Source organism: Polypterus senegalus, chromosome 15 (assembly GCF_016835505.1).
Source record: "Polypterus senegalus isolate Bchr_013 chromosome 15, ASM1683550v1, whole genome shotgun sequence".
In the NCBI taxonomy this organism is placed as follows: Eukaryota; Metazoa; Chordata; class Cladistia; order Polypteriformes; family Polypteridae; genus Polypterus; species Polypterus senegalus.
The window spans coordinates 94926093-94950920 of record NC_053168.1 but is presented as its reverse complement, the minus strand read 5'-3'; the positions used below and the strand labels follow the sequence as shown (position 1 = coordinate 94950920).

At 40.8% G+C, this 24828-nt stretch overlaps 1 protein-coding gene across 1 annotated transcript in view; it reads left to right on the top strand.

Moving 5' to 3' along the window:
* LOC120515454 (lysophospholipid acyltransferase 1-like) overlaps positions 1 to 24828 on the top strand; it is a 267682-nt gene that overhangs the window by 35285 nt on the left and 207569 nt on the right.

The following is a 24828-nucleotide window of genomic DNA, read 5'->3' as shown; positions in this document are numbered from 1 at the left end:
TAATTCTTCCCCCCAGCACTTCCTGGTGTGGCGGAAGTGCTGAGGCAACAGGTCCCCAAGGCATTGGGGCGCCTCCTGGTGGTGGCCACAAGCCCCTGCAGGGTGGGGCTTCCATGCCCTCAACTCGTGGCCCCAAAAGCAACCAGGAAGATGGCCCCCACGTGATCCAGGGTGGGCGCAGACCCACATCCGGTCCCTCACGGCATCCCGGCCGCGTGCCGTGCCCTGGCTTCCTGACAATATATATATATATATATATATATATATATATATATATATATATATATATATATATATATATATATATATATATATATATATATATATCAGTGGCGGACCATGCAGTTCACACCTAGGCCTTCAGTAGTGCTCCATCTGAATCAACCCGCCCCTCAAAAACTAATTTAAGGTTCTAAAAGCATCTTAATATGCAGAAATACAGTATAAAGAGCCGTACCTTTGCAGATAGATCTCCTGTAGCCACAATAAATGCCTTTATTGAATAGACAAACCAGAGGTGAACAAGTTCCTTTCTACTGCAGCCACAACCGCGACACACATAAAAAACATCAATAATAACTCATAAACTTGCAATATTATTTAGGAAAATCTAAACATTTTACTTACCAAAAATTCGGATTATTTGTAAACAAAATCCATCCTCCTCTCTTTCCTCAAAAACAGTTCAATTACTCTGTAGTACAGATTATCCATACGCTTCAGTTCCATCAAAAAGTCCCTTTCTATCGCCATCGAAGCTAATGCTGAAAGTTGAACCTGCCCAGTTGTATTTCTGGCATAAGTTTTAATTCACTTTAGGGCTGGAAATGTCTGCTCGACAGAAGCAGTGGACACGGGAATGGTCACCGCCAAACATACCAATGCCCCATGCTCTCATTCAGACTTTTCTGATGAAGGAAGTCAAGGAGATCAGTGGGAGATTTTCCTGCAAAATCATCCATGGCATACATTACAGTCAGTTCTGTTTTTAGCCAAGACAGATCAAAAAGTGCTCCATGGCTCTGTGTTAAACGGGAGAAGGCTGCATGCGGGAAATTTTTCTTGTATTCCCGAAACTTCTAGGGGTCGAGGAGCGTGACAAACATCAGTTTTTCGTGATCTTGAAATCTGGTCTGTGTCTGGCAAATAATATTGTCCAGAATCCTGCCATGGAGCACCTGTGGTGCGTTCAGTCAATGGGTGAATCAATCCAATCATCCAATCAATGGGTCTGAATACGGTGACATTGCCGTACGCCTGCCAGAGGGCCCTACTGACACAAACTCAAAATCAAATTAAACAACAGTTTAATCAACATTTATTTTGTGTTAGAGGGCCTGCAGAATGGATTGTGAAGGCCTCTTTGACTTTGACTCTGCCTGGCAACGAATGATGGTTGAAATGTGATTGGTTAAATACTTTAATACGAAAATACATGTCTGGAAGCAGCACAACCATCGGAAAAGCTATGAAAGGAAGCGGGCAGTCTATTTGGAATTATTTAATAAGTATTCATGGAGAAAATATAATTAACATCAGTTTGTGATTCAGATATTTTTTTAGGCCGGCAGAGAAGGCCTTGCAGGTCCAGACGGCCCACCACTGATATATAGATTGACTAGCAGAATACCCGCGCTTCGCAGCGGAGAAGTAGTGTGTTAAAGAAGGTATGAAAAAGAAAAGGAAAAATTTTTTAAATAATGTAACATGATTGTTAATGTAATTGTTTTGTCATTGATATGAGTGTTGTTCTCATATCTATATATACAGTATATATATATATATATATCTACATATATACACATAGATATATATATCTATATATAGATATATATATATATATATAGCAAGATACCCACGCTTGGCAGCGGAGAAGTAGTGTGTTAAAGAAGGAAAGAGAAGCAAAAGGAAACATTTTGAAAATAACGTAACATGATTGTCAATGTAATTGTTTTGTCACTGTTATGAGTGTCGCTGTGATATATATATATAGCAAAATACCCGCGCTTCGCAGCGATGTCGTGTGATAAAGAAGTTATGAAAAAGAAAAGGAAACATTTTAAAAATAATGTAACATGATTGTCAAAGTAATTGTTTTGTGTATTTGGCAGCAGTGTCACGAAGTTGTTTTCGTCTAGCTGCATCAGAAAATGTACCACGACGTCTGACATGCCTCCTTTTTACTGTTTTCTCACAACTTGGATTGCTGCTGTCATAATGGGTTTGAGTCTACATATATATATATATATATATATATATATATACACAGTATATATATCCATCCATCCATCCATTTTCTAACCTGTATTAATTTTCTCGAATACAGGGTCACGGGGGTCTGCTGGAGCCAATCCCAGCCAACACAGGGCACAAGGCAGGAACCAATCCTGGGCAGGGTGCCAACCCACCGCAGGAAACACACAAACACACCCACACACCAAGGCCAATTTAGAATCGACAATCCACCTAACCTGCATGTCTTTGGATTGTGGGAGGAAACCGGAGCGCCCGGAGGAAACCCACGCAGGGAGGACCCAGGAAGCGAACCTGGATCTCCTAACTGCGAGGCAGCAGCGCTACCACTGCGCCACCGTGCCGCCCCCAAACAGTGTTTTTTTAATTTATTTTTCTGAATATGTTTTTGTTAACTTAGTTCAGTTCAGAGTCGTTTCAATCAATATATTTTGACTTTGACTTTATATATTCAGCCCTGACTTTATATATTCCGACGCTGACTTTATATATTCAGGTTTTGACTTTATATATTCCAGCGATGACTTTATATATTCAACTTTTGACTTTATATATTCAGAAACAAGTTTGACTTTATATATACCGACACTGACTCTATGTATTTAAGTTTTGACTTTATATATTCTGACACTGACTTTATATATTCAGAAAATCAATGTATTTGCCTGTTTGGCACCCCATAGTATACAGTATGTGTGTGTGTATATATGTACACATGTATATACAGTATATATATATATATATATATATATATATATATATATATATATATATATATATATATATATATGCCAGCAACACTCATGACAATGACAAAACAATTACGCTGTCAATCATGTTATGTTATTATTAAAATGTTTCCTTTTCTTTTTACTTCTCCGCTACCAAGCACGGGTATTTTGCTATATAGATATAGATATAGATATAGATATAGATATAGATATAGATATAGATATATATAGATAGATAGATAGATAGATAGATAGATAGATAGATAGATATGACAACAACACTCATATCAATGACAAATTACATTAACAATCATGTTACGTTATTTTTAAAATTTTTCCTTTTCTTTTTCATAACTTGTTTTACACACTACTCCTCCACTGCGAAGCGCGGGTATTCTGCTATATATATATAAACTGCTCAAAAAAATTAAAGGAACACTTTGAAAACACATCAGATCTCAATGGGAAAAAGAAATCCTCCTGGATATCTATACTGATATAGACTGGGTAATGTGTTAGGAACGAAAGGTTGCCACATCGTTTGATGGAAATGAAAATGATCAACCTACAGAGCCCTGAATTCAAAGACGCCAAAAATCAGAGTGAAAAATTATGTGGTAGGCTAGTCCATTTTGCCAAAATTTAATTGCAGCAACTCAAAATTGTACGCAGCACTTTGTATGGCCCCTGTGTTCTTGTATACATACCTGACAACATCGGTGCATGCTTCTAATGAGATGACAGATGGTGTTGTGGGGGATCCAGTAGTGACACTGACTGTAGCCAAATGCAAAACTAGTGAAGAAATAGTCAGAAAAGATGAGGAGGGAAAAATGTCAGTGGCCTCCACCTGTTAAACCATTCCTGTTTTGGGGGTCATCTCATTGTTGACCCTCTAGTGTATCTGTTGTTAATTTCATTAACACCACAGCAGCTGAAACATTATGCTGCCTGTAACATCATTCAGCATGAGCAGCTTGGTGGTGGGTTAATGATTGTCTGAGGAGGCATATCCATGGAGGGTCACACAGACCGCTACAGGCTTGACAAAGGCACCATTAGGTATCAGGATGAAATCCTTGGACCCATTGTCAGACCCTATGCTGGTACAGTGGCTCCTGGTGCACGACAATTCAAGGCCTCATGTGGTGAGAGTATGCAGGCAGTTCCTGGAGGATGAAGGAATTGATACCATTGACTGGCCACCACACTTTCCTGACCTAAATCCAATAGAACACCTCTGGGACATTATGTTTTGGTCCATCCAATGCCACCAGGTTGCACCTCAGACTGTCCAGGAGCTCAGTGATGCCCTGGTCCAGATCTGGGAGGAGATCCCCCACAACACCATCTGTCATCTCATTAGAAGCATGCACCGATGTTGTCAGGCATGTATACAAGAACACAGGGGCCATACAAAGTGCTGCGTACAATTTTGAGTTGCTGCAATTAAATTTTGGCAAAATGGACTAGACTGCCACATAATTTTTTCACTCTAATTTTGGGACGTCTATGAATTCAGGGCTCTAGGTTGATCATTTTCATTTCCATCAAACGATGTGGCATCCTTTCGTTCCTAACACATTACCCAGTCTATATCAGAGTAGATATCCAGGAGCATTTCTTTTTCCCATTGAGATCTGATGTGTTTTCAAAGTGTTCCTTTAATTTTTTTGAGCAGTTTATATATATATAGCAGAATACCCAAGCCAGAGTGGAGGAGTAGTGTAAAACAAGTTATGAAAAAGAAAAGGAAAAATTTTAAAAATAACGTAACATGATTGTTAATGTAATTGTTTTGTCATTGATATGAGTGTTGTTGTCATATCTATATATATCCTATATATATATAGATATATATATTCAAGGAATTCATAAAAACTATTTCAACCATATATAAATAAATATAAATATAAATAATTACATAAAAAAACACATTGTTCATGGCATAAATTTAATACGTAATGTAACATTTTTGTTGCAGTATATAGGTACGGTAGCTTATAATGTTAGACTGTTAATTTTTTCATTTATTTTGCAAACTGTACATTTTTATAAATGCATTACAACTAACAAGATAAGTCTCTGCCACTATTGTTCAGTTTTTGGTTTGCATAAACAAACTGACTTGAAACTGCTGCTGCCAAACCATTGTCCTAAGACTGCAATGACGTCAATTTGGTTTTTCAAATGGAGGAATCTGAGGTGTATATCAATCACTGTAGTAGTGCTAATGTTAAATGAACATCATCATTTAGAATGTAAAAATAATGTATGTTATTATGCAACTACAAATAAAATGCATTGATTGCATTGCATTGATGCAGTGATGCTATAATACAAAAGTTAGCTCTTCTGCAGAATCCTACTGTTACAAAAAAAATCCAACTCAAGATTTAGCAATGAATTAACCTTTATACTTTTTATTTGGTTTCCTTAACCTAAAACAAAAATCTCAAATAAAACCACACAGCACTGTGCATTGAAATAAGCATGTGCCCATAAGCCATGCTTACTTTGAGTGTTCTAAGCAAAAAAAAAAACCTGTGTCATCACTTATATGTGGTTTCTTATAAGGTGATGACAGTTTGTTGTTTGCTTATCATCTCACCTCACAACAGGAAGAGAGGATGAGATCACATAGCATAGATGTACTACAGACTTTGAAAATAAAAATTACAGTCATATGAAAAAGTTTGGGAACCCCTCTCAGCCTGCATAATAATTAACTCTACTTTCAACAAAAAAGATAACAGTGATATGTCTTTAATTTCCTATGAACTTCTGAGTACTGGGGTGTTTTATGGACAAAGAGTTTTAGTGTAGCAGTATGTAGTTGTATGAAATTAAATCAAATGAGAAAAACTGGTTGTGCAAAAATGTGGATACCCTCGTAATTTTGCTGGTTTGAATGCATGTAGCTGCTTAATACTGATTACTTGCAACACCAAATTTTAGTTGGATTAGCTCGTTAAGACTTGAACCTCATAGACTGGTGTGTCCAATCATGATAAAAGGTATTTAAGGTGGTCAATTGCAAGTTGTGCTTCCCTTTGACTCTACTCTGAAGAGTGACAACATGGGATCCTCAAAGAATCTCTCGAAACAATCAAAAGCAAAGATTGTTCAGTATCATGTTTTAGGGGAAGGCTACAAAAAGCCTCAACTGTAAGGAATGTAATCAGGAAATGGAAGGCCACAGACACAGTTGCTGTTAAACCCAGGTCTGGTAGGCCAAGAAAATACAGGAGCGCCATATGTGCAGGATTGTGAGAATGGTTACAGACAACCCACAGATCATCTCCAAAGACCTGTAAGAACATCTTGCTGCAGATGGTGTATCTGTACATCGTTTTACAATTCAGCTCAATTTTCACAAAGAACATCTGTATGACAGGGTGATGAGAAAGACGCCTTTTCTGTACTCACGCCACAAACAGAGTAGCTTGTTGTATGCAAATGCACATGTAGATAAGCCAGATTCATTTTGGAACAGAGTGCTTTGATCTGATGAGATAAAATTGAGTTATTTGGTCATAACAAAAAGCTCTTTGCATGGTGGAAGAAGAGCACCGCATTCCAAGAAAAACACCTGCTACCTACTGTCAAATTTGGTGGAAGTTCCATCATGCTGTGGGGCTGTGTGGCTATTTCAACCCAGTATCAACAAATTCTTCAGGATAATGTTCAAGCATCAGTCACAAAGTTGAAGTTACGCAGGGGTTGGATTTCCAACAAGACAATGACCCAAAACACAGTTCGAAATCTACAAAGGCATTCATGCAGAGGGAGAAGTACAATGTTCTGGAATGGCCGCCACAGTCCCCTGACTTAAATATCATGAAAAATCTATGGGATGATATGAAGCAGGCTGGCCATGCTCTGCAGCCATCAAATTTAACTTAACTGGAGAGATTTTGTATGGAAAAATGGTCAGAAATACCTCTATTCAGAATCCAGACACTCATCAAAAGCTATAGGAGGCATCTAGAGGCTGTTATATTTGCAAAAGGAGGCTCAACTAAGCATTGATGTAATATCTCTGTTGGGTTGCCCAAATTTATGCACCTGTCTAATTTTGTTATGATGCATATTGCATATTTTCTGTTAACCCAATAAACTTAATGTCACTGCTGAAATACTACTGTTTCCGTAAGCCATGTCACATATTAAAAGGAAGTTGCTACTTTGAAAGCTGAGCCAATGATAAACATAAATCTAAAGAATTAAGAGGGGTTCCCAAACATTTTCATATGACTATATGTTTGCTTGAACCAGGTCTATAACTATAATGAAATAAGCTAAAAAAAACAACATGATCCCATGAAAGGTACAGTTCACCAATTGGATGTCTTACTCTAAAGAAAGAAGTTACTAAAGCCTACTATGTTATTTCTGTTGGTAAGAACAAAAGCTGTTCGTTGGAATTGTGATCAGACAGTGTCCTACTTTGTGTTGGCTCCAAATAAAGTTTAATGGGAAAATGTTGTCCATATTCAGACAGGCTTTGTAGCTCTATATTGCAAAATATCATACTGTAATTGGTACAGACTATTAATGTCAATTCTTTGTGAATGATGGAGGCATCTTTTTCAAAAAATAGTCATCCTAAAATTGTACAACCATTGTAATGCTGTTAATACTTTTTCCTTTTATAAATCATTTCAAAATATAGTGTATATACTAATTATTACAACGTAGCACAGTATTGTCTACTAAATTAATTAAGAATTATTAATACTAGGCAATAAATGGAATTCAATTGCTCTTATATACAGTATATATATCTCTTATATACAGTAAATATGTTTTATAGTTTTAGGAAACGCTTTATGACCAAGTGTACATCAGACATGTGTCACAGGATAATCCAGTGTTGTATTTTCATGCTAATTAAGCCTGTTATTTTGACATGTAAAGTTAAAGTTGAAGACAGCAGTACAGTAGTGATTTGTAGATGGTACACTGAGAATTGGGGTGAAGTGAAACACATAAATATATGTGGCTTAAATGAATGAACATCAGTTTTATAATAATAGACACAAAATAAAGATTTTTTTATTTAATTATAAATATGTTAATGAAAAATATGTCCTGAAATTTTTCAGGTAAGGAGGAGAGAAGTTACATTAGTTACAGTATGCTCACTAATCATGGCACCTGAAAATGGCAACATGTTTTATGATAATTAATACATACAAGTAAGAATTTCACCGTACTCTGTTCTTGTGTCCTATAAACCACAGTCGAACACTTGATATCCAAACCACCAAATGATACCCACAGAACACAAAGGCATGTAGGTTTAAAAGGAAGTCTCGTTGACAGGATTCAGCTATGGACACTTCATAATGTCAGAGTTCGAATTCATTGTCTTCAAAACTATACATTTTATTTTATCATTAAAACACAATTGTTTTTGAAATTGTTATTATAAAAGCGCATATAGTTCTGTGTAGAAGTGTTTGTTCCCTTAATAAGTTCCTCTACTGTTTCACTTTTTGCGACACTGAATATTTTAGGGCCTGAACCAAATTCAGTATTAAAAAAACAGTACTTGAGTAAACAAAATGGACTTTTTACATATGTCTGTTCTTGAATATTATTATACAGGTAAAATCCTGCTGCAACAAACTGCCAGGGACCTAAAAAATATTTTGTTGTAATGAAATTTTTGAGATTCTATATTTCTCACTATAGTGCTTTCTTTAACTTGCATCCAGGCATTTGCAATCATTTCAGTAGCTTCTTTTGCGTTCATTTTAATCTCCTCCTGTCTATAAGTTATGCTGACGAGAATTTTTCTCAGCATTTCCTTGCAATAATACAGTTTCAGGGTGCAAATGATGCCCAAATCCAATGGCTAAAGCACTGCTGTGCAATCTGTGCAATAGGGTGGGAGAAATTCAACACAAACATTATCTAAATGTGGAAGCATGTTATGAGTAGCACAGTTACCAATCAGAAGCTGAATCATCCTTGTCTTCTTCTTCTTCATATTGTGAGGTTTCTGAACTCTTTTCAGACTCACCCCCCACCCAATGGGAACAACATGCTGAAGTGCATCCCAAATCACAATTGCCACATCTGTGGAAGATTATTTGTCCATTGCTGGTGCAGGGCAACAGCAGGCTCACAGCTCTACAGTGAAGTGCCACAGAAGCAAATCCTAAAACATCGTGGTCATGCTATAAGTCCCTGTCTTGCACCCCAAAACACGAGGATGAGTCTCAAAGCAAAACTGGCTTTATTCAGCTTGAAACAGGAACAGCACAGTTATTTATTTTAGTATGATCTGCCACTCTTCTATACACAGGTAATACATAGTGGCCAAGTAATACTGTTCCCTGCATTTGCAATGTTCCTTGCATCACCCACCAAGATCTTTTGTGTTTGTTTAGGCAGCGAGCCACAACATAGCTGTGAGACGAGGTGATCACACTTCGGGATGCTCTTCAGCATTTTGTCTATTTGGCGGAGGTCCCAAGAGAGTTTTGAAACTTCACATTTTCTTGAATGAGTGCTGCATTAACAGGAATGTTTCTTGAACGAGCATCACTGAACCAGATTTCGACATCTTCAAATACAGCAGTTTGCATACATTTGCAACTCGAGATTTTTCTTCTTTTTTTGCTTAGTCTTTCAAGAAAGTTGACACTGTCGATGGCAAAATTCCAAGATTCCTATAAACTCAAGTCATATGGGGAAACAGTTGGGGCCATAAAAACACTTTGTTGTAATGAATTTTTCGTTGTAAAGCTATTTGTGAGTGGCAAAAGTATGTAAACCTCTAAAATTAGCAATTAGTTTGAAGGTGAAATTAGAGTGTTTTCAATCAATGGGATGACAATTAGGTGTGAGTGGGCACCATATGTTATTTAAAGAACAGGGATATTTCAAAGTTTGCTCTTCACAACACATGTGGTTGTGAAAGTGTATCATTGCAAATTCTAAAGGGTTCACAAGCTTTCAAGCACAACTGTATAGAGCATCTTTATGTGATCCAGATAAATAACATTTGAGCTATAGCGCATCTTTATGTGATCCAAATAAATAACATTCGAGCTATAGAGTGTCTTTATGTGAAAACAGCAGTGTCAGATGGGGAGGAGGGGGGAGAATCGTGCACGCGACTGGGAGAATGAAACTGAATTTAAAAAAAAAAAGCTAACCTTTAAAATTATCATACATTTACACTGGCTGTTACAGACTGACTGAAATTAAATGTATCGTTTTATTCTAACCCCTCCATGAACTGTCACCTTATCGTGGCGGAGGGGTTTGCGTGTCCCAATGATCCTAGGAGCTATGTTGTCCGGGGCTTTATGCCCCTGGTAGGGCCACCCAAGGCAAACTGGTCCTAGGTGAGGGATGAGACAAAGAGTGGTTCAACAAACCTCTGATGAAGAATAAAAACCTTGGACGACGTTTTCCCTTGCCCGAACGCTGGTCACCGGGCCCCCTCTGGAGCCAGGCCTGGAAGTGAGGCTCGATGGTGAGTGCCTGGTGGCCGGGCCTGCGCCCATGGGGCTCGGCCGGGCACAGCCCAAAGAGGTAACGTGGGTCCTCCTCCCCATGGGCTCACCACCTATGGGAGGGGCCAAGGAGGTTGGGTGCAGTGTGAGTTGGGTGGTGGCCGGCGGGACCTTGGCGGTCTGATCCTCGGCTACAGAAACTGGCTCTTGGGACGTGGAATGTCACCTCTCTGAAGGGAAGGAGCCTGAGCTAGTGCGCGAGGTCGAGAGGTTCCGGCTAGATATAGTCGGACTCACCTCGACGCACAGCTTGGACTCTGGAACTAATCTCCTTGAGAGGGGCTGGACTCTCTACCACTCTGGAGTTGCCCCCGGTGAGAGGCGCCGAGCAGGTGTGGGCATACTTATTGCCCCCCTACTCGGAGCCTGTGCATTGGGGTTTACCCCGGTGGACGAGAGGGTGGCCTCCCTCCGCCTTCGGGTGGGCGGAAGGGTCCTGACTGTTGTTTGTGCGTATGCACCGAACAGCAGTTTGGAGTATCCACCCTTTTGGAGTCTCTGGAGGGTTGCTAGAGGGCATACCTTCTGGGATTCCCTCGTTTTGCTGGGAGACTTCAATGCTCACGTGGGCAATGACAGTGAGACCTGGAAGGGCGTGATTGGGAGGAATGGCCCCGATCTGAACCCGAGGGTGTTTTGTTATTGGACTTCTGTGCTCGCCACGGATTGTCCATAACGAACACCATGTTCAAGCATAAGGGTGTTCATATGTGCACTTGGCACCAGGACACCCTAGGCCTCAGGTCGATGATCGACTTTGTGGTCGTGTCGTCGGACTTGCAGCCATATGTCTTGGACACTCGGGTGAAGAGGGGGCGGAGCTGTCAACTGATCACCACCTGGTGGTGAGTTGGCTTTGATGGTGGGGAAGATGCCGGTCAGACCTGGTAGGCCCAAACGTGTTGTGAGGGTCTGCTGGGAACGGCTGGCAGATTCCCCTGTCAGAAGTAGCTTCAACTCCCACCTCCGCAGAACTTCAACCACGCCCCGAGGGAGGTGGGGACATTGAGTCCGAATGGGCCATGTTCCGTGCCTCTATTGTTGAGGCGGCTGACCGGAGCTGTGGCCGCAAGGTGGTCGGTGCCTGTCGTGGCGGCAATCCCGAACCCGTTGGTGGACACCGGCGTGAGGGATGCCGTCAAGCTGAAGAAGGAGTCCTATAGGACTTTTTGTCCTGTGGGTCTCTGGAGGCAGCTGATAGGTACCGCAGGCCAAGCGAACGCTGCTTCGTTGTTGCTGAGGCAAAACTCGGGCATGGGAGGAGTTTGGAGAGGCCATGGAGAACGACTTTGGACGGCTTCGAGGAGATTCTGGTCCACCGTCCGCGTCTCAGGAGGGGAAGCAGTGCAGTGTCAACACCGTATATGGTGGGATGGTGCGCTGCTGACCTCGACTTCGGGCGTTGGGTCGGTGGGAGGAGTACTTCGAAGACCTCCTCAATCCCACTAACATGCCTTCCAATGAGGAAGCAGAGCCTGGGGACTCTGAGGTGGGCTCTCCCATCTCTGGGACTGAAGTCACCGAGGTGGTCAAAAACTCCTTGGTGGCAGGGCCCCGGGGTGGATGAGATACGCCCGGAGTTCCTTAAGACTCTGGATGTTGTAGGACTGTCTTGGTTGACACGTCTCTGCAACATCGCATGGACATCGGGAACAGTGCCTCTGGATTGGCAGACCTCTTTAAAAAGGGGGACCGGAGGGTGTGTTCCAACTATAGAGGGATCACACTCCTCAGCCTCCCTGGAAAAGTCTATTCGGGGGTTCTGGAGAGGAGGGTCCGTCGGATAGTCGAACCTCGGATTCAGGAGGAACAGTGTGGTTTTCCTCCTGGTCGCGAACAGTGGACCAGCTCTTCACCCTTAGCAGAGTCCTGAGGGTGCATGGGAGTTTGCCCGACCGGTCTACATGTGTTTTGTGGACTTGGAAAAGGCATTCGACCGTGTCCCTCGGGAATCCTGTGGGGGTGCTCCGGGAGTATGGGGTACCGGACCCCTGATAAGAGCTGTTCGGTCTCTGTACAACCGTGTCAGAGCTTGGTCCGCATTGCCGGCAGTAAGTCGAGCCCGTTTCCAGTGAGAGTTGGACTCCGCCAGGGCTGCCCTTTGTCACCGATTCTGTTCATAACTTTTATGGACAGAATTTCTAGGCGCAGCCAGGGTGTTGAAGGGGTCCGGTTTGGTGGACTCAGGATTGGGTCACTGCTTTTGCAGATGATGTTGTCCTGTTTGCTTCATCAGGCCGTGATCTTCAGCTCTCTGGATCGGTTCGCAGCTGAGTGTGAAGCGGCTGGGATGAGAATCAGCACCTCCAAATCCGAGCATGGTCCTCAGCCGGAAAAGGGTGGAGTGCCCTCTCAGGGTTGGGGGAGAGATCCTGCCCCAAGTGGAGGAGTTCATGTATCTTGGGGTCTTGTTCACGAGTGAGGGAAGAATGGAGCGTGAGATCGACAGGCGGATCGGTGCGGCATCCGCAGTGATGCGGGCTCTGCATCGGTCTGTCGTGGTGAAAAAAGGAGCTGAGCCGTAAGGCAAAGCTCTCAATTTACCAGTCGATCTACGCTCCTACCCTCACCTATGGTCATGAGCTATGGGTAGTGACCAAAAGAACGAGATCGCGAATACAAGCGGCTGAAATGAGTTTCCTCTGCGGGGTGTCTGGGCTTTCACTTAAAGATAGGGTGAGAAGCTGAGTCATCCGTGAGGGGCTCAGAGTAGAGCCTCTGCTCCTCCGCATCGAGAGGAGTCAGATGAGGTGGCTCGGGCATCTGATCAGGATGCCTCCTGGACGCCTCCCTGGTGAGGTGTTCCGGGCACGTCCAACCGGGAGGAGGCCCCGGGGAAGACCCAGGACACGCTGGAGGGACTATGCCTCCCGGCTGGCCTGGGAACGCCTTTGGGATTCTCCCGAAGAGCTGGAAGAAGTGGCTGGGGAGAGGGAAGTCTGGGCCTCTCTGCTTAAGCTGCTGCCCCCGCGACCCGACCTCGGATAAGTAGAAGAAGATGGATGGTTTTATTCTAAAATAGCACAGTACATGCAATATTATTTGAAAACGAACAGCGTCAGATCAGGTTTGAATACACGCTGGCGCTGTTACAGAAGATGTGAGCTTATTCAGTGCAGCAGTTTCAACGCATAGTACTGTGGTGTGAAAAATTATTTGCCCCCTTCCTGATTTCTTATTCTTTTGCATGTTTGTCACACAAAATGTTTCTGATCATCAAACACATTTAACCATTAGTCAAATATAACACAAGTAAACATAAAGTCCAGTTTTTAAATGATGGTTTTTATTATTTAGGGAGAAAAAAAATCCAAACCTACATGGCCCTGTGTGAAAAAGTAATTGCCCCCTTGTTAAAAAATAACCTAAATGTGGTGTATCACACCTGAGTTCAATTTCTGTAGCCACCCCCAGGCCTGATTACTGCCACACCTGTTTCAATCAAGAAATCACTTAAATAGGAGCTGCCAGACACAGAGAAGTAGACCAAAAGCACCTCAAAAGCTAGACATCATGCCAAGATCCAAAGAAATTCAGAAACAAATGAGAACAGAAGTAATTGAGATCTATCAGTCTGGTAAAGGTTATAAAGCCATTTCTAAAGCTTTGGGACTCCAGCGAACCACAGTGAGAGCCATTATCCACAAATGGCAAAAACATAGAACAGTGGTGAACCTTCCCAGGAGTGGCGGCCGACCAAAATTACCCCAAGAGCAGAGACGACTCATCCGAGAGGTCACAAAAGACCCCAGGACAACGTCTAAAGAACTGCAGGCCTCACTTGCCTCAATTAAGGTCAGTGTTCACGACTCCACCATAAGAAAGAGACTGGGCAAAACGGCCTGCATGGCAGATTTCCAAGACGCAAACCACTGTTAAGCAAAAAGAACATTAAGGCTCGTCTCAATTTTGCTAAGAAACATCTCAATGATTGCCAAGACTTTTGGGAAAATACCTTGTGGACTGATGAGACAAAAGTTGAACTTTTTGGAAGGCAAATGTCCCGTTACATCTGGCGTAAAAGAACACAGCATTTCAGAAAAAGAACATCATACCAACAGTAAAATATGGTGGTGGTAGTGTGATGGTCTGGGGTTGTTTTGCTGCTTCAGGACCTGGAAGGCTTGCTGTGATAGATGGAACAATGAATTCTACTGTCTATAAAAAAATCCTGAAGGAGAATGTCCGGCCATCTGTTCATCAACTCAAGCTGAAGCGATCTTGGGTGCTGCAACAGGACAATGACCCAAAAAACACCAGCAAATCCACCTCTGAATGGCTGAAGAAAAACAAAATGAAGACTTTGGAGTGGCCTAGTCAAAGTCCTGACCTGAATCCAATTGAGATGCTGTGGCATGACCTTAAAAAGGCGGTTCACGCTAGAAAACCCTCAAATAAAGCTGAATTACAACAATTCTGCAAAGGTGAGTGGGCCAAAATTCCTCCAGAGCGCTGTAAAAGACTCATTGCAAGTTATCGCAAACGCTTGATTGCAGTTATTGCTGCTTAGGGTGGCCCAACCAGTTATTAGGTTCAGGGGGCAATTACTTTTTCACACAGGGCCATGTAGGTTTGGATTTTTTTCTCCTAAATAATAAAACCATCATTTAAAAACTGCATTTTGTGTTTACTTGTGTTATATTTGACTAATGGTTAAATGTGTTTGATGATCAGAAACATTTTGTGTGACAAACATGCAAAAGAATAAGAAATCAGGAAGGGGGCAAATAGTTTTTCACACCACTGTATATGCAATATTATTTGAAAACGAACAGCGTCAGATCAGGCGTATATTTAAAACACATATATTGTCTCTTTCTTTCATCTTGCGGTTTGTAATCAGTGACTGCGTGTTTTTTTTCCCCAATCTTGCCAGTCCCCACATGTTGCTGTATGGTGGTACTTCTCTTGTACTCCAGGACATGCAGAGGACAGAATAGTACAGACCAGTAAGTTCAGCAATATATGCAATCAGACAGACAGACAGACAGTCACTAGATATATAAATAAACGGGGAAGGCACTGGCTCCATATTCTAAGTGATCAGTGAATGACTGGATATTGGTATATTGACAAACATTAGTATTTCCTGGTTCACAAAGCAGGGCATATAAAGAAATCAAGAAAGATTTAATTTCTACTGCTGATCAAGCTGGCAAAATAATTTTTCCTGATTTTCAGCTCTTTATAGTGTGTATATTTAAAAATGTTTGCTACTAACATGTCTCCTTCTGCTTTAGGTCTTTTTAAAGTAGCCTTTTCAATGTGTGGATGTCCTGCTTTCCAAATAAATGATGATATAATTTAGTCTAGTTTCCTAAAGAATGATTTGTTGATGTATATAGGGGTGCTTTGAAATAGAAAGAGAAGACCATGTGTTAATATATTGTTTAATTTTTTCCATGCTGTTACCACAATAGTTTTGAAAAAGATCTTTATATTTATTGTAATTTGTATCCCTAGATATTTAAATTGTTTTGTTAGAATTAATTGTTAGTTATCCAGTCTAGTATGGTATGCTGGTGAGTTCACTGAAAAAGGCACTTTCATTCAGATTCATTTTGAGTCCAGATGTTTGGTTTTTTTAAAATTCTGATAATACCATAAAGACTAATGGTAAAGATATTTGTAATATATAAAAAAGTAATTTTTTTCAGTTCAAGTCCTTTTCTGGTAGTCCCCTTTATCTGTGATGTGTTTTTGAAAACAAATGACTAATGGCTGAATGGCTATTGCAAAAAGTAATGGTGACAGAAGGCACCCTTGCTGAGCACCACATTTAGTTTGGAGTACAGTGATCCCTCGCTATATTGCACTTCGACTTTCGTGGCTTCACTCCATCACGAAATTTATATGTAAGCATATCTAAATATATATATCAATGATTTTTCGGTGGTTCGCGGATTTCCGCGGACAATAAGTCTTTTAATTTATAGTACATGCTTCTTCAGTTGGTTTGCCCAGTTGATTTCATACAAGGGACACTATTGGCGGATTGCTGAGAAGCTACGCAATCAGAGCACATATTATGTATTAAATAAAACTCCTCAATGATATACGATATGCTTCCCGTGCGGTGCTTCGCATACTTAAAAGCCAGAATAGCGCCTATTGATTTTTGATTGTTTGCTTTTCTCTCTCTCTCTGACATTCTCTGCTCCTGATGGAGGGGATGTGAGCAGAGGGGCTGTTTGCACACTGGCCTAGAGGATACAGGTGCTCCTTTAAAAATGCTGAAAGACTACCTTCACATTGCTCCCTTTCTTGCAGCTGCTTTGTCGGGCAGTGCTTCGCATACCTAAAAGCCCGAACAGCACCTATTGATTTTTGATTGCTTTTCTCTCTCTGTCTCTTTCTCTCTCTGACATTCTCTGCTCCTGATGCACACTCCTTTGAGGAGGAAAATATGTTTGCATTCTTTTAATTGTGAAACGAACTGTCATCTCTGTCTTGTCATGGACCACAGTTTAAACTTTTGAAAAAGAGACAAATGTTTATTTGCAGTGTTTTAAAGTCTCTGTCTCTACAACCTCCTGTGTTTCTGTGCAAATCTGTGACCCAAGCATGACAATATAAAAATAACAATATAAATGTATGGTTTTTACTTCGCAAATTTTCACATTTCGCGGGGATTTTTAGAACGCAACCCCCGCGATCGAGGAGGGATCACTGTAGTCTGAGATGTGGCATATTCATAGTCTATCCTGGAAAACTCAGTGATTAACTCTGAACTCTTCTTGAGGGAGATATAAAATAAATTGTCCTCTTAATAGAGTTCTCAAAGTTTCCCAAAGTACTCCTGTGGAAACTTCTGAGGCTTTGTAAAAGTCCCATCTGCTAATGACAGGGGACTAAGGTGCCAGTTACAAGATGAATGGCTAGGGCATAATGATTCAAGCTCCAAAATAAGATAAGTGTGATCAGAGAAAACAATAATGTCATACTTACAAAAGTAGTAGTAGGCAATTAATTATTACAGATGAGGAAATAATCACTTTTTGAGTAATTAATTTAGTGCTGGTGAGAAGGAGTATTCTTTTGAGTTTGGATTTAATATTGCAAAGACAATCGCACAGTTTGTAAAGGATAATACTTTATTTGACCCAGTGATATTCTTAACACTAGAATCACTGAAGTCTACAAAAAAACTCATAATCTCGGGTCACTTAAATTCCTTTGCACCTCTTCATCAGCATGAACACGTTCCCAGGGTTCATTTGACATGTCCTCTGAGCAGGTCATCAGAAATTAACGTGACGTGTGCGCAAGTTGCAGTACCAGCAAAAAGTCGGGAGGCGCAGCGTGATAAAAGTTGGAATGTGATGTCAGAGTCTCTGTTTACTATTTACATGTGACAGAAAGCTGCTACACGGATTCTACGGGTTTGATCTGCACACTTTGATGTTTAATGAATGGTTCGATGTAGTGAAGCAAAATGCCGACATACAGATGCTTTTGTGGTGCTATTATATTCAAGCATTGTGTATACCCGATACATTTTAAAAGTCTCACATACCATCTTTTGTGCCGTCTTTTTTTCTGGGGCTTCATTCTGACCTGACAGGAGTGGCAAACATCAATAGATCACCACACAGAACACATTAAATGTATGATATTCCAACTCTCTACACATTTAGAATCCTTAGACTTATACTTAATATCACTTTCATGATGAAATGCATTAAAGTATTGTCACGCTTGAGTCACAGATTTGCACAGAAACCGAGTAGGTTTTAGAGACAGGAACTTTATTCCAACACTGCAAACAAGTATATGTCTCTTTTAAAAGTTTAAATGTGCTCCTTGACAGGTGAAACAGTTCCATCTCACAATTAAAAGTATGCAAAAATATCTTCCTTTTCTAAGGAGTGCGTGTCAGGAGTAGGGAATGTCAGAGAGAGAGAGAGAGAGAAACAGAAGCAAAACAATCAAAACCGACAGGTGCTGTTCAGGCTTTTAAGTATGTGGAGTACCACGCAGGAATCATATTGCGCGACAGAGCAGCCGCAAGTAAGCCCAGCAAGTAAGGGAGCAATGTGAAGGTAGTTTGTCAGCGTTTTTAGAAGGGGTTTTCCCAGGAGCGTCTGTATCCTCTAGGTGTGCGATCAACCCCCAGCTCACAGTATGTATGTTAAATTTTACAGATAAATCGTTAATTTTGTTTAAATAATAAATACTGTTAAAAATTACACACATGGATGTGGCACAGTGGCGGAGCAGTAACACTGCTGTCTCGCAGGGAGTCACATCGCTGCATGCCTGGAATTTACATGTTTTCCTGCTGGGTTTCCGCAGTGTGCTTCGGTTTCCTTCTAAAGTTATGCAGATTTGGTGGCACTAAAATGACGCCAGTGTTTGTGAGTGCTTGTATTCACCTTGCAATGAGCTGATGCCCCGTCTAGGGATTGTTTCTGCCTCGTGCCCAATGCTAGCTGGAATGGGCACATCCCAGGATTGATGGATTTAATCATTAAACATCCTTTTCACAGATATTGCAGTAACGTGTCATTGGAATTTAATGGGTGTTCTAGGCAATTCACAACACAGCGAAGCCGAACCTGTTATCACAGTGATAATATCTCGCACTGCCACCTGGTGGATTCCTCCAGATTTACGCAAATTACGCGCACAAGTATAAACAGTACAACGCTTGTGTAGCAGGAGCGTCCGCTGGAGCATGCGTCGCATCACACGAAGTATAAACACGGTTTCCCAGTTCAGATTTGTTTATCTGGGTGTGGTGTGCCTGGAGTTATATAGGGTAAATAATTTATTGTTATTTAGAACATACACATTTCATGTGTGTTTCGTGTCTACAACGATCTGGTAAATATAGGATGATAGGAAATATGAGGCCAGAAATGTTGAACACTTAACTCAAACAGAAATAATTGACAAAATGTTGACATATATAATGTGTATAATTACTTTGGTTAAATTCTTAAGTTGGACTTCACATGTTATACAAGTCAACAATAGGATTAGAAATGAGTGCGTTAGAGGGTCAGCTCAGGTTGGATGGTTTGGAGACAAAGTCAGAGAGGCAAGATTATGTTGGTTTGGACATGTGCAGAGGAGAGATGCTGGGTATATTGGAAGAAGGATGTTAAGGATAGAACTTCCAGGTAAGAGGAATAGAGGAAGGCTTAAGAGAAGGTTTATGGATGTGGTGAGAGAGAACATGCAGGTGATGGGTGTAAAAGAGCAAGATGCAAAGGACAGGAAGATATGGAAAAAGATGATCCGCTGCGGCAACCCCTAATTGGAACAGCCAAAAGAAGAAGAAGAAGAAAAAGAAGAAGACAGCCCCAGAATAGACTCCTGTTGTTCTCATCAGAACGACCACACAAGATAGTTGGCAGCATATAGTTTCCTGCTTTTACAGAGGTTTTCTGAACCTCAGCCTGCTCTTCACCTCCCAGAAAACAATACGGTTTACTTTAGAAAGGACTGTCACTTCTTTCTTGGAACGCATAGGTAAGACTATTATATGGTTGCTAGACATGGACGCTATCCAGTGACCTGAGACAAAGACTGGACTCCTATGGTACTGTGTCTTTCTGGAAAATCAATGGGTACAGTTGGTTTGACTTTGTGTCGAATGAGTAGTTGGTCATGGAGTCCCGAAAGAGGCACACTACCTGCATTGTGTGGGAGCGTCAGTTATGGCACTATGGCCATGTGGCACATTTCCCAAAGGTTGATCCAGCTCGTAGATTCCTCATTGTTGGGGACCCGAGTGGCTGGACCAGGCCAAGGGGTTGCCCACATAACACCTGGCTGCGGCAGATAGAGGGTCATTTCTGGAGGGTGGGACTGGGCCGTGTGTCTGCCTGGGGGGTTGCAAATCGGGATCTCGAGTTGTTTCATTGTGTAGTGGGTGCGGCAATGCACTGTATCAGTGCATGCTCCCCAACTTGTCTTGACTTGATTATCCAATCTATCCAATCTATTTTGAAAAATGTTTAATGTTTTCACTGAAAAAAATGAAATCTAAGCCAAATGAAAAGTATTTATATCATGATATAAAGTCTAGTTTTCATCATTGTAAGAATTAAATTCAAGCTAAGCAACTCCCATTTAAAGATTTTTATCTAGTTTTTGCATATATATTTTTGTATTGTTTTCGCAAGGTTCTGTAATTACACAAGCGACATGAAATCTAATCCAATTACAGTATACAATTCAAATTTAAATGAAAGTGAATTACAAGATTTAAGAAATTGATATATTTGGTTACCAGATCTTGTCACAGCTTTTTAAATTTCAAAGTAAAGAAATAATAATTCTAATTGTTACAACAAAGAGTGATACAGCAATCAACATACTAAGTGCAGTATTCTGTATAGTAAATTTCACTCTAAAAGGTTATTTACATTTATGTGAATTAGATCTTGGTGTTTTAAGTTTATAGCTCACAGAGTTCAATAGTTGTTTGTATTTAGTCGTCCATTAAAATATCTTCATTTTAGCGCTCGTGTATGTACTGTATCTGTTTTACATTCATTTAAATATAGTGCCTACTTTTTTGTGCATTGTTGATTTTATTTTTATCGTCTATGTATTTAATAAAGCTCTGACAGCAATGTGGTATTCAGTTGTTAATTAATGGTATTAGGACACCATTTTGTATCATACAGCCTAATGTTAGGAGTGGGCACGTCAACACCAGGGTTTGACCCAGGGGTTGGGCAGTGTTGGTCCTGGAGAGCCACAGTGGCTGCAGGTTTTAGTTTCAACCCAGTTTCTTCATGAGAAGTCAATTATTGCTGATGAAGAAGCACTTACTGCTTAAGTTACATTTTAATGCTTCATTTTAGTGATTTCGCTTATTAAGGTTCCCCATACTTAATTGCTAACTTCAGTCAACACCTAGTGTTTTAATGGCTCCTTATTAGCAATAAGATGTAAATTACAAAGCAGCCAGCAGTTCCCCTATCTTTTTTTCCATTTACATCTGTGTGTGTTCATCATGCACTGTTTGATTTAATAAAACACTTAACAGAAAAATGTGACAGACTTAAAATTATCCATTTTAGGCTTTAAACCGTTTGGATAATTTCCTTGGAAAGGAAAAAAACTATGATATAAGATCCTTAGGTCTGAGATTGGCAAGGATAGGTTTATAATTAAGTGATTGGGTTGGAATTAAAACCTGCAGCTACTGCAGCTCTTCAGGACCGACATTGCCCACCCCTGGTTTAGCCGATTGTTGTAAAGCTGTTTTTTTGGTATTTGGTACAGTATTAGTCCCTGAAGGATTTAATGCATTTTTGCATGACTTTTTTGATGATTCTTTCAGAACCATAACTGTAAGAACAGTACAAGATAATTTAGTAGTTGAAAGGGTCAAGGTCACTACTAGGATGGCAAGAGAATGAGAGAGAGAGAGAGGTTTAAGGCCACCTCCTTGTGTTTGAAAGGAAGGAGGAAAAAAGTTTATCTGGTAGGAGATAAAGAGTGAGAGCAAGGACACAGAAAGAGAAAGAGAGAGTGAAGAGGTACTTAATGTGAGTGTTGTTTCTTATTGAATGGGTGTGAAGTGGAGCAGCATCACCATCTTATAGACTTGAGGTTCAAGACCAAGTGGGACAAGTATAGAAATAAAGGCCAAGCGAGGAAACAGATTTTCTGTCTTGTTTTTCTTAGTTGTACTTTATTTTTGGCCTTTTGTGTTTCTTCCCTAGTAGTTGTTTGTGTATAAACAAATAAACAAATTATCATCAGATAATATTTATCCTCTAATTCTCAACACTAGAATCCCTGAAGCCTACAAAAAAAAAAGTAATGCTGGGCAGCCTTAATTTCCTTTGCGCCTCTTCATCAGTCTTTTGCAAGTGAGTCAATCACCTCAAGCAGCAAGCAGCCTGCTATCTCATCCCCTGTCAACACAGCTGAAGTTCTCCCAGCACAACTCTAATTATCTGGGAGTGAGATGTCTGGAATTGTATAGGGTAAATAATATATCATTATTTGGAATACATACATTTTGTGTGTGTTCTGTGTCTATAATGATCTGGGTATATGTAGGATGACAGGAAATGTGAGGCAAGAAATGTTGAATGCATAACTAAAACAGAAACTTTTCATGTTATATAATAATGACAAAATGCTGACTTGAAGTGTATAATGTGTGAAGACTGAAGTCCAAATATCAAATAAATACCTTTACAAAACCTATAACAAAACAAGTGGGCTTTTATTCAAGAACATAACCAAAAAAAAAATCATTCGATTTACATGTTGCTGTCAATGAATAAAAACCCAAGCCTAAATAAATATCAATCGACAGAAAGCAGACATGTTTTCTTGGCTGGTGCAGAGGTAAGAAGTTCTGCCTCCTAATCAAGAAGTTCTGGGTTTGATCCTGGGTCCTCCCTGCAGTTAATGTTTTAAGTAGTGAGCTCCTATTATTATTACTACTATAGTATGATAAAAACATACATTTGATTTGAGTCTGTAAGACCCAGTGTAAATTTTTGCTACCTGTTGTCACAGACAGCTGGGGTTCTTACCCAGCCGGGACGCCTAGAAGGTCCGGAAGGTGGCATTAAAAGCTTCCGGGTCAGGAGGACACAACTGCCCTGGAGCAGGAGAGGACCACGGGAGAGGAAGAGAGACTTTCCAACTCATTGGGACCCGTGGCCACCGCCAGGGGACGCCTTACGCCTCCTAGAACCTGGGAGAACATTACTACCACCACACTCTGGAAGATGGCGGAGGAACCTGCCAGGGACGCCCAGAGTGCTTCCGGGGCAAAGGTCAGCACTTCCGCCACACCAGGAAGTGCTGCCGGAAGATTGTTTCCAGCCACCTGGAATGCATCCGGGTGGGAATTAAAAGGCACCGCCTCCCAGCAATCTGGGAGCTAGAGTCGGGAGTGGGAGCTGGACGAAGCTCCCCTGGAGGAGACAGGCAGCGAAGGACTGAGCGAGAAGGAGAAAGAAACCCAAAGAGGGGTGATTATTGCTGTGAGCATTGTGTGTCGTGTTTTGGACTGTGTTATTTGTAAAAATAAACGTGTGACTTTTATAAAGATGTGGTCTCTGACTGGTAGTGTCCGGGCAAGTCTCACACTGTAAACAATATTGCAGAAGGGATATTAGCAGACACACAAAAGCTGCTGAATCATGTCTTCTTGGCATCTTGTTGTCACTTGAAGTTTTTTGTTATTCAGTTTTATTCTTGAAAAATGCACACTTGTTTCATTATACCTTTGTGAAAGTGTTTATTTTATATTCCAGTAACCACATCAATGACATCAAATCTGTCTCTGTCTCTCTCACACACGCACACACACATCCATGCATGAAAACGTAACTATTTGAAAATGTTATGTCATTTGAATATGAGTTGTCATTTGAATATGCTTTTTTCCTGATCTTGCCCAATCTCCACGTTATGGTGTCATGCTATTGAGAATGCAGACAGACTTCTTCTTTCTGGGTGCATACACTGTCAGCATGGCGAATTGCTGTATGTAGCGTGTAAAACAGTTTGCCAGGGTGCACGCGGTCGTGCGTCGTAACGAAAAACTCGTTTTTTAAAGACTGCTTACTTTATTGTGTTTTAACCTCAGTTGTAAAGGAATGTTTTAAGGATCCCATGGGATACCCCTCGCAAACCGTTTTACACGCTGCATATGGCGATTCACCTCCGCGAGAAACATGCCTCTATTAACAGTCAGCGTGGGTCGGAGCTGCATGTTGCCTCTACGACAGACGAATATAAATGACGCCATTTTTTCTGTGTCGTCGCGTCTGAGTTGGTGGGCGTGGCTCTGCGAGTTGTCGTCGTATCCAATGGTCTTGGAGTTGGTGGGCGTGGCTCCTTCCTGCGCGCCATAGGTGTCTAAGTTGTCGGCGGCTTAGTGAATCCACACCCCTTCCGGCGTGCTTTCCATGGTCGTCTTGCCTTAGTCAATTATATATATAGATGTTGTAGGGTTCTGTATTACATGAGATGACATCAGCAATATTTATCCAATGTAATAAAGATTATTAAAATCAGTCAAAGTTGATTTACAATTATGATGCACAACTCATATACTACCTATATAATATAAGGTACTTGGGTAAAAAGAAAAAGTGAAAGCTAATGATTGCATTTACTCACTCAGAAACATTGTCCTCAGTTGATCTTTTCCTACCATTTGCTAAGCAAGATTGACTCAGCATATGTTTTAAAATTCTATAATGTTTTTGTGACAATCCATTCTGTTTTATTATGGTTTAGCTCTATGGCATAATCTGTCTTTTTCATTTCTTCAGTATATTTTATTGTATATGCAAACAACATGCCATTAATTA